Source organism: Cherax quadricarinatus, chromosome 73 (genome assembly GCF_038502225.1).
Source record: "Cherax quadricarinatus isolate ZL_2023a chromosome 73, ASM3850222v1, whole genome shotgun sequence".
Taxonomy (NCBI): Eukaryota; Metazoa; Arthropoda; class Malacostraca; order Decapoda; family Parastacidae; genus Cherax; species Cherax quadricarinatus.
Window position 1 is genome coordinate 2,944,699 of NC_091364.1, and position 11,042 is coordinate 2,955,740.

Consider the following 11,042-nt stretch of genomic DNA (forward strand, 5'->3'; position numbering starts at 1 on the left):
ATTCCCATGGAATTCAGTTAGAGGCTTTTCTTGCCACCCACCCCCTCCATGTTTTAAATACAGGTACTCACACCCATTTTGATCCTCGGACTCATACTCTCTCTTGCATCGATCTCTGTCTGCTCTTCCTCCGCCGCATTAGACTTCACTTGGTCTGTTCTCCCGGACTTACATGACAGTGATCATTTCCCAATCATTCTTACTTCCCCTTCATATTCGCCACCTCTTCGCACCCCACGCTGACAATTTAATCGGGCAAATTGGAACCTTTACTCACACCTAACTGTTTTTAAAGAGGTTCCTTCTTCGTCCTCCATCGATGAGCTTTTACACCTCTTCTCGTCCTCCGTTTTCACCGCAGCTTCTCATTCTATACCCCAAACTTCGGGCAGGCATTCTCAGAAATGCGTGCCTTGGTGGTCTCCTGCTTGTGCTCGTGCAGTACGTTTGAAACGCGCTGCATGGGGCAGGTACCGGTACAATAGAACCACAGAGAGACTCCTTGATTTTAAACAGAAGCGTGCGATCGCTCGCCGTGTCATCCGTGATGCTAAATGCACTTGCTGGCGAGATTGTCTCCACCGTCACCTCTGCTTCCTCTATGAGTGCAGTCTGGAAAAAAGTACGAAAACTGAGTGGTAAATATTCCCCTGACCCGGCTCCTGTTCTGCGGGTTGCCAGTGTTGATATAGCAAACCCACTAGATGTTGCCAATGAAATTGGCAATCATCTGGTCCGTATTTCTCAGGGACTCCATCTATGCCCCTCATTTCTTTCCTCAAAGTCTGCCAGAGAGTTAGCACCCTTGGACTTTTCTTCTCTCAGAGAAGAACAGTATAATGTGCCTTTTACACTTCAAGAACTGGAGGCAACACTCTCAGCTTGTCGATCATCGGCAGCTGGGCCCGACGACATTCATATTCGTATGCTACAACATTTACATCAGTCAGCCCTTGCAGTCCTATTATGCCTTTACAATCTTATTTGGTCACAAGGAGTTCTTCCACAGCTGTGAAAATCCGCCATTGTTCTCCCTTTCTGCAAACCAGGCACTACGGGGCATAAAACCTCCCACTATCGTCCCATTGCTCTTACCAGTGCAGTTTGCAAAGTAATGTAACGCCTAGTAAATAGACGTTTAGTGTGGTATTTAGAGACACAACAGTCTCTCCACTCGTCAATATGGCTTTCGTAAGGGACTTTCTACCATAGACCCCTTACTACGCTTGGATACGTATGTTCGTAATGCCTTTGCGAATAACCACTCAGTTATTGCCATATTTTTTGACCTTGAGAAGGCATATGACACAACTTGGAGGTATAATATTTTAGCCCAAGCCCACTCCTTAGGCCTTCGAGGCAATCTACCATCCTTCCTTAAGAACTTTTTAACTGACAGGCATTTCCGTGTTCGAGTTAATAATGTGCTCTCCCCGGACTTTATCCAAGCTGAAGGTGTCCCCCAGGGATGTGTTCTGAGCACAACACTTTTTCTCCTTGCTATTAATGATTTGGCCTCTAGTCTTCCATCAAATATTTGGTCATCACTCTGTTGATGACTTCGCTATTGCCTGTGCAGGCGCTGACTGTCACCTCATTACAGTTTCTCTCCAACATGCAGTCGACCGTGTTTCCAATTGGGCCACCACACGTGGGTTTAAATTTTCCAGCACTAAAACCCACCAAATTACTTTCACTAGACGCTCTGTCATCTCCGATCATCCTTTGTACCTCTATGGCTCCCGTATCCCTGAACGTGATACAGTCAAGTTTCTGGGCCTCCTCTTTGATCGTAGGTTATCCTGGAAACCTCACATTACCTCTCTGAAGGCAACTTGTCACAGCCGGCTGAACCTTCTTAAAACCCTTGCTCATCTTTCATAGGGAGCTGATCGTCGAACCCTCCTTCGCCTACATTCCACCCTTATTTTATCGAAACTTGATTATGGTGACCAGATCTATTCAGCGGCATCTCCTGCTACTCTCTCTAGCCTTAACCCCATTCATCACCAAGGATTACGTTTATGCCTTGGTGCTTTTCGCTCTTCCCCTGTCGAGAGCCTCTATGCAGAAGCGAACGTTCCATCCTTATCCGATCGCCATGATGCCCATTGCCTGCGCTACTATGTACGCTCTCATGATCTCCGCAATCCTTCCATTTATAAAATGGTCACTGATATTAGTAGACATTCTTTATTTGTTCGCCGCCCCTGTTTACTCCGTCCCTTCTCTCTTCGCCTTCATTTGCTCTTGTCTTCTCTTCAACTACCACCTTTCTATGTACATGTAGCATCTCACTTTTCCCTACCCCCCTGGGAAGTTCCAGCTGTTCGAGTCTGTTCTTTCTCCCTCCCTTGCTCGAAAGCCCAACTGTCTACGGTCGCTTCCCACTCTCTTTTTCTTGACCACTTTCACTCTCATTCTCATGCCATTGCTGTGTACACAGATGGCTCTAAGTCTTCTGACGGCGTAGGATTCGCAGCAGTGCTTCCGGACAGCGTCGTACAAGGGCATTTACTATCTTTGGCTAGTATTTTTACTGCTGAATTATATGCCATCCTTACAGCACTTATCCGTATTGCATCTATGCCTGTGTCATCATTTGTGGTTGTCTCAGACTCCCTTAGTGCTTTACAGGCTATACAAAAATTTGATACACCTCGCCCCTTAGTCCTCCGTATCCAACTTTGGCTACGCCGCATCTTTACCAAGCATAAAGATGTTTTTTGTTGGGTCCCTGGTCATGTTGACGTACAGGGCAATGAACAGGCAGACACTGCTGTGCGGTCAGCAGTACATGACCTACCAGTTTCTTATAGAGGTATTCCATTTACGGACTATTTTGCTGCAATATCTTCCCACCTTCACACCCGTTGGCAACAACGTTGGTCTACTATGCTCGGCAACAAACTTCAATCTATTAAACCGAGTATAGGTTACTGGCCGTCTTATCACCAGTGTCGAGGTTGGGAGACTACTCTCTCCCGTCTTCGCATTGGCCATACTCATCTTGCTCATGGATATCTCATGGAGAGGCGTCTTGCTCCTCTCTGTGAGAATTGCCAAGCTCCATTATCAGTCAGCCACATTCTTTTGGACTGCCCACTTTATCAACGAGCACGCAGAATTTACCTCTGTCGTCGTCTTCGCTCCGCTGCTCTCTCTTTACCTTCCCTTCTCGCTGATGGACCCATCTTTCATCCGGACACTCTCATTGACTTTTTGACAACAACTGACTGACTTCACAAATTCTGATACCTTCAGCCCTTTCTACTTCAATCTCTTGCTACCCTCTACCCCCGTACTATCCCCTGCCCCGCTGTTTTCTGTAACCTGCTGATCATCCCTCCTCCCTTCTGCCATCCAATACCCTCGCTTCCTTCCCTACCCTGCAGCACTGTATAGCCCTTGTGGCTTAGCGCTTCTTTTTGATTATAATAATAATATAAAAGGAGCAAAGGCAAAGCACTACTGCTCAAAAATTGAAGAGTATAAGCATAACCCCAGAAAGCTCTGGCAACAACTAAAACATTTGGGGTATAGCCATAAGCCAGTAGATAGGTCTAACATAGTACTCACTATCGATAATGAGGTATGCCATGAAACATCTAAGGTGGCAAATTCCTTTAATTCATACTACACATCTGTTGCATCAACACTAGTAAGTCAACTACCAGCTGCATCAAATACCTTTAACACAGACTCTGATAAGTTTCAAACATACTATACCAATAAAGGGGTAACCCCAAACAGTTGTCAACTAGTAAGTGTATCTCATGACTTTATTCAAAAAGAACTAAGCAGGTTAAACCCAACTAAGAGCACAGGCCCTGATAACATCCCGTCTAAGTTCCTAAAAGATGGTGCTTCTGAACTGTCAATCCCTATTGCTCACATAATAAATCTATCAATCACCACTAATACCGTACCGGAGGGGTTCAAGGAGACCAGAGTTACTCCTATCTTCAAGAAAAATAGGTCTGATGTAAGCAACTATAGGCCTGTTAGTATACTCAGTATAATATCTAAAATTCTAGAGAGGGCGGTGTATTCTCAAGTAGTTAAGTACCTTAATGACAACAACATTCTCCATAGCTATCAATCGGGCCCTCTTCAAGGGGGGCTCCTTGGCGTGGTGAAGAGGCTCTTGGTCTGAGGAATTAGACCTATCGGTCTTCTTCCTCAGACCGAACCTAATTACCCCCCAATCTCCCCTCCCCTATCCCATCCTCCCCATCCTCCCCTTTTTCCTTTCCTCCTCCTCCTCCCCACTCCTCCCTTTTGCCCTTCCTCTTTTTGTCCTTTGGGATTTCTCCCACAGGCGCGCTAGTTCCTAGGTAGGAGAAAGGACACCGGGGTCCATCCCATTCCGTTGAGGTTTCTTGGCGGTGGCGTAGTTTGCCGTGGAATCTGGATTGCCTAGGGATGTCCCGATCCCTCTCCGGCATCCCGGAGTAGCTTTGGGTGTCTTTTGGGCGACGGGTGTAGCTCTGGAAGCCACCTTTCGGATTCCGGGGGTGGTGGCTGAAGGAGGTATGCTTTGTGGCGGATATCCGGCCGCCCTCTCTTTTGTCCACCGAGGTAGCTCGGCAGATGTGAGGTTGCTATCCCAGATTGCTGGTTTACTGGCATGAAGGGTAGGGTATGGCACGGGTTCCATGCTGCATCTGCACTACTAGCGGTGTCGAGTCCTCTTGGGCGTGGAGGGAGATTTCTGGCCCTTTCATCCCTCCTAGGAACTATCCCTCCCCGGTCCCCCCTTTTTTTTTCTTTTTTTTATTTTTATTTTCTTTTCTTCTTTCTTTTTTTTTCTTAAAAACAAAAAGAAAGAAGTAACCTAACCATGGCAGCCCTAGTCCATGAACCTGGTACCCCCGGGCCCCTTCTTGATACCGCACCCCGTTCTGACCCCGCCTCGTCTTTGGACCACTCTTCAGACATTCCTCATGCCTCTGTACCTATTGCCGGTGCTGTTTCCTCACCCGCTTCAGGTACTGAGGCCTCGACTGACTCCTTCGATTTATCAGACCTTCGCTCTCCTCTGACTATGCTTCCGGCCTCTCCCTCTACGGTGCGGCAATTTTCAAATCGCCGACCCGTTCCACGTCGGACCAACTCTGGTCCCACGCCTAAACGTCAACGACAATTACCTGCTGATGATACTTCTCCACCTTCACCTTCTCGTTCTTCTCAGAAACGATCGACACGTCCTTCACTACCTTTCCACGCTCAGTTTCAGACTGAACAGTGGACTAAATTCTTCACTTTACGACCAACTTCCTCTACTGCCTATCTTTCTGACCATAGTATTGGCAAGGCACTCCTACGCCATGTTGGTAAAGATATTTCTTTTCATGCTCTTAAGAGCGGTACGCGCATCATTACCGTACAGAATGCTACCCAGGCTCGTGAGCTCTCTCGTCTTACCCATATAGATACTGTTCCTGTCACCCTTGAAAAACATCATTCCCTCAATTCTTGTAGTGGTACCGTTATTCTGCCCCATACCATAGTTCAACAAAATTTCCAGACATGTGGCACCGACATTCTAGAACAGCTGGAACTCCAAGATCTCCCAATCCTCAAGGTAGACACTTACGTTCTTCCTGCCCGTGGGCGGAGACGATACCCTAGCAATGTGGCTCGTTTAACTTTTGACAGCCGAGAACTCCCATCCTCCGTTTATATAGCAGGACATCGGTTACAAGTTCGAAAGGTGATCCCTACACCACAACAGTGTAGAAATTGCTGGCGATTTGGCCATCCAGCGAAATATTGCAGATCTATCGCCGAATGCCCAGTCTGTGGTGCCGATGACCATTCTAATACGTCTTGCAATCGATCTCCCTCTTGCCTTAACTGTCATGAGGCTCACCCTTCGTACTCTCGCCGTTGTCAGGTCTATTTAAACGAGCGGGAAATCCGTTACCTCAAAGAGACAGAAGGTCTCCCTTATGCCATGGCAGTTTCTCATCTCCGCCTCCAAGGGAGACTCCCACGTATTTCTTATTCCCGTGTTTCAAAACGTCCCCCCACTTCTGGTATCCCATCTTCTACACCCACCTCTGTGGTTACCTCTCCCATAATCACTCCTGTATCTAATCCTTTTGCTGTCCTCGGCTCAGACGTCCCTACTTCAACGCCTCAGTCTAATCTCGCTTCTTCGAGTTCTCTCTTACAAGCCTCAGTATCGACGAGACCTCGTACGACACCTCTTCCCAATCGTCCCTCTACTTCTCAAAAGTCAAAAAAAGGTCCGGTAACACCTCCTACCCATCTTCCACCTCCTCATTTTACCCTCCCTGTCTCTGTCCCTAGTTCTTCCCCTCTCACTGGCTCAGTTACAAGTGCAGAGGTTCACCCTCCTCCTCGTAATGTACCTTCCTCCCCTGTTCCCTCCCAAGTTTCTTCCTCTTCTGCCACCTCCCAGGTTCCTGTCTCTTCTGTCCCCTGCCACGCTTCTCCAGTTCCCTCCACCCTTTCGCCCCCCCCTACCTTGGTACAGTCCAATACAGTTCCAATCTTTACTCATCCTCCCCCTACCATTCCCAATATTGTCTCCCATACGACATCTCTGAATTCCGAAACACTTGAAGCAATCTCTGAATATATTGCAGAGACCAAACCATCAATGGACACTGATCCACCTTCCGCTCTTCCTCTCTCCTCTGCTCCATCTGCGCAACTCCTTTCTTCACAGCGCACCGTTCCTTCGCTGCTTGAACATTTTCCACTGCCTCCGCATGTGGACTTTTCTAACCCTTCTAGTCCGTAGGAACCCTTACCTGCGGATTTCAAGTATCTTTATCATTGCCAATCATGGCCTTTTTACAGTGGAATATACGCGGCCTCAGGGGTAATCGGGGTGAGCTTCAGATGTTACTCTCCCAGTTTGCCCCTGTTGGTGTTTGCTTACAGGAACCAAAATTACACTCTGCTGTTATTTCTCACATCTCAGGCTATAATTTATTGTATTCTTCAGATCCTTTTCCTGATGGGACCTTTAATGAAAGTGCCCTTCTTCTCCGCACTGATATTCCGTACCATCAGCTATTTGTTCATACTTCGCTGCATTACACAGCAGCCCGTATCCACTTACATAGGTGGTATACGCTCTGTTCTTTATATCTCTCTCCTTCTCGGGCATTATCTATTCCGGATTTTGCCTTCCTTGTTTCGTCATTACCGCCACCGATTCTGTTACTTGGTGATTTTAATGCCCACCATTTCCTCTGGGGAGGGTCTCACTGTGATTCCCGTGGAATTCAGTTAGAGGCTTTTCTTGCCACCCACCCCCTCCATGTTTTAAATACAGGTACTCACACCCATTTTGATCCTCGGACTCATACTCTCTCTTGCATCGACCTCTCAGTTTGCTCTTCCTCCGCCGCATTAGACTTTACTTGGTCTGTTCTCCCGGACTTACATGACAGTGATCATTTCCCAATCATTCTTACTTCCCCTTCATATTCGCCACCTCTTCGCACCCCACGCTGGCAATTTAATCGGGCAAATTGGAACCTTTACTCTCACCTGACTGTTTTTAAAGAGGTTCCTTCTTCGTCCTCCATCGATGAGCTTTTACACCTCTTCTCGTCCTCCGTTTTCACCGCAGCTTCTCATTCTATACCCCAAACTTCGGGCAGGCATTCTCAGAAATGCGTGCCTTGGTGGTCTCCTGCTTGTGCTCGTGCAGTACGTTTGAAACGCGCTGCATGGGGCAGGTACCGGTACAATAGAACCACAGAGCGACTCCTTGATTTTAAACAGAAGCGTGCGATCGCTCGCCGTGTCATCCGTGATGCTAAACGCACTTGCTGGCGAGATTATGTCTCCACCATCACCTCTGCTTCCTCTATGAGTGCAGTCTGGAAAAAAGTACGAAAACTGAGTGGTAAATATTCTCCTGACCCGGCTCCTGTTCTGCGGGTTGCCGGTGTTGATATAGCAAACCCACTAGATGTTGCCAATGAAATTGGCAATCATCTGGTCCGTATTTCTCAGGGACTCCATCTATGCCCCTCATTTCTTTCCTCAAAGTCTGCCAGAGAGTTAGCACCCTTGGACTTTTCTTCTCTCAGAGAAGAACAGTATAATGTGCCTTTTACACTTCAAGAACTGGAGGCAACACTCTCAGCTTGTCGATCATCGGCAGCTGGGCCCGACGACATTCATATTCGTATGCTACAACATTTACATCAGTCAGCCCTTGCAGTCCTATTACACCTTTACAATCTTATTTGGTCACAAGGAGTTCTTCCACAGCTGTGGAAATCCGCCATTGTTCTCCCTTTCCGCAAACCAGGCACTACGGGACATGAAACCTCCCACTATCGTCCCATTGCTCTTACCAGTGCAGTTTGCAAAGTAATGGAACGTCTAGTAAATAGACGTTTAGTGTGGTATTTAGAGACACACAACAGTCTCTCCACTCGTCAATATGGCTTTCGTAAGGGACGTTCTACCATAGACCCCTTACTGCGCTTGGATACGTATGTTCGTAATGCCTTTGCGAATAACCACTCAGTTATTGCCATATTTTTTGACCTTGAGAAGGCATATGACACAACTTGGAGGTATAATATTTTAGCCCAAGCCCACTCCTTAGGCCTTCGAGGCAATCTACCATCCTTCCTTAAGAACTTTTTAACTGACAGGCATTTCCGTGTTCGGGTTAATAATGTGCTCTCCCCGGACTTTGTCCAAGCTGAAGGTGTCCCCCAGGGATGTGTTCTGAGCACAACACTTTTTCTCCTTGCTATTAATGATTTGGCCTCTAGTCTTCCATCAAATATTTGGTCATCACTCTATGTTGATGACTTCGCTATTGCCTGTGCAGGCGCTGACTGTCACCTCCTTACAGTTTCTCTCCAGCATGCAGTCGACCGTGTTTCCAATTGGGCCACCACACATGGGTTTAAATTTTCCAGCACTAAAACCCACCAAATCACTTTCACTAGACGCTCTGTCATCTCTGATCATCCTTTGTACCTCTATGGCTCACGTATCCCTGAACGTGATACAGTCAAGTTTCTGGGCCTCCTCTTTGATCGTAGGTTATCCTGGAAACCTCACATTACCTCTCTGAAGGCAACTTGTCACAGCCGGCTGAACCTTCTTAAAACCCTTGCTCATCTTTCGTGGGGAGCTGATCGTCGAACCCTCCTTCACCTACATTCCACCCTTATTTTATCGAAACTTGATTATGGTGACCAGATCTATTCAGCGGCATCTCCTGCTACTCTCTCTAGCCTTAACCCCATTCATCACCAAGGATTACGTTTATGCCTTGGTGCTTTTCGCTCTTCCCCTGTCGAAAGCCTCTATGCAGAAGCGAACGTTCCATCCTTATCCGATCGCCGTGATGCCCATTGCCTGCGCTACTATGTACGCTCTCATGATCTCCGCAATCCTTCCATTTATAGAATGGTCACTGATATTAGTAGACATTCTTTATTTGTTCGCCGCCCCTGCTTACTCCGTCCCTTCTCTCTTCGCCTTCATTCGCTCTTGTCTTCTCTTCAACTACCACCTTTCTATGTACATGTAGCATCTCACTTTTCCCTACCCCCCTGGGAGGTCCCAGCTGTTCGAGTCTGTTCTTTCTCCCTCCCTTGCTCGAAAGCCCAACTGTCTACGGTCGCTTCCCGCTCTCTTTTTCTTGACCACTTTCACTCTCATTCTCATGCCATTGCTGTGTACACAGATGGCTCTAAGTCTTCTGACGGCGTAGGATTCGCAGCAGTGTTTCCGGACAGCGTCGTACAAGGGCATTTACTATCTTCAGCTAGTATTTTTACTGCTGAATTATATGCCATCCTTACAGCACTTATCCGTATTGCATCTATGCCTGTGTCATCATTTGTGGTTGTCTCAGACTCCCTTAGTGCTTTACAGGCTATACAAAAATTTGATACACCTCACCCCTTAGTCCTCCGTATCCAACTTTGGCTACGCCGCATCTTTACTAAGCATAAAGATATTGTTTTTTGTTGGGTCCCTGGTCATGTTGACGTACAGGGCAATGAACAGGCAGACACTGCTGCGCGGTCAGCAGTACATGACCTACCAGTTTCTTACAGAGGTATTCCATGTACGGACTATTTTGCTGTAATATCTTCCCACCTTCACACCCGTTGGCAACAACGTTGGTCTACTATGCTCGGCAACAAACTTCAGTCTATTAAACCGAGTATAGGTTACTGGCCGTCTTCTTATCACCAGTGTCGAGGCTGGGAGACTACTCTCTCCCGTCTTCGCATTGGCCATACTCGTCTTACTCATGGATATCTCATGGAGAGGCGTCTTGCTCCTCTCTGTGAGAATTGCCAAGCTCCATTATCAGTCAGCCACATTCTGTTGGACTGCCCACTTTATCAACGAGCACGCAGAATTTACCTCTGTCGTCGTCTTCGCCCCGCTGCTCTCTCTTTACCTTCCCTTCTCGCTGATGGACCCACCTTTCATCCGGACTCTCTTATTGACTTTTTGACAACGACTGACTTACTTCACAAATTCTGATACTTTCAGCCCTTTCTACTTGTATCTCTTGCTACCCTCTACCCCCGTACTATCCCCTGCCCCGCTGTTTTCTGTAACCTGCTGATCATCCCCCCTCCCTCCTGCCATCCAATTCCCTTGCTTCCTTCCCTACCCTGCAGCGCTGTATAGCCCTTGTGGCTTAGCGCTTCTTTTTGATTATAATAATAATAATATCAATCGGGCTTTAGAAGATCCTACTCAACCGACACCTCCCTTATTAATCTGATGGATTACCTGAGAACTGAAATGTCAAAGGGGAACCTCATAGGTATGGTAACCTTAGACCTGCAAAAGGCCTTCGATACTGTCAACCACAATATATTATGTAATAAACTTCAAGCTATCGGTATAGGTTCTGTAGACTGGTTTAAGTCCTACCTTAGCAACAGGAGACAAATAGTCAAAATCAACAAAACAGAATCAGGACCCCTGCCGATAACATGTGGAGTTCCCCAAGGTAGTATTCTGGGTCCCTTATTATTCTTATGTTATGTCAATGA